Raw genomic sequence first — 799 nt, forward strand, 5'->3', positions numbered from 1 at the left:
CCGGTTTGGATTGCACCAGCATCTCTTTTCTAAGTTTTTTCAGTTCTTAAATTCATCAATCAATCCTTTTATTTATGTGATAGGCCTGCATTTAAAATAAATATTTACCATAAATTAAAGGTATCTTATATTATTAGATATATTATTATAAAACATGCTTTAGTTAAGGAGTTATTGATACTTCAGGTGCAAAATGATGATATAAAACCTTGATAAAAATGCACTTTTATGTACTACTCAACAGACCCAAATCCAAGTTCTACAACTCCAAATATGACCCAATGACTAAACAATATTCCAGTTTGGATTAAACCAGCATCTCTTTTCTAAATTTCACCCTCTCTTTTTCTTCTCAATTTTAATAGTTAAACTCATCAATCAATCATTTGATTTGTGTTATAGGCCTGTATTTAAGATGAACATTTACCATAAAATAAAATTATTTTATAGTATCAGATTTGTTATTATAAAACATGATTTAATTAAGCAGTTATTGATACTTCAAGTACAAAATACTGATATAAAACCTTGATAAAAATACACTTTTAAGTACTGATCATTAATGCATTTCAAAGTTTTATTTAAAGGTTTGTAGTTTATAGCGAGATATGATATGCCTTTTTCTATTTCAAAATTTTGTTAACATGAAAAGTCACACATAACCAAAGTGATCTAAATGTTTGTATAAGACTTATAAACTGTTAATCTTGGATTTCAAGTCTACAATGTTGTTCTAGCTTAGCATAGGTCTGGCTTTTATAGGTATTTTTATTTCATTCAAACTATCATTATAAGGGAG

The sequence above is a fragment of the Populus euphratica genome, unplaced genomic scaffold (genome assembly GCF_000495115.2).
Source record: "Populus euphratica unplaced genomic scaffold, PopEup_1.0 scaffold302.1, whole genome shotgun sequence".
NCBI lineage: Eukaryota > Viridiplantae > Streptophyta > Magnoliopsida > Malpighiales > Salicaceae > Populus > Populus euphratica.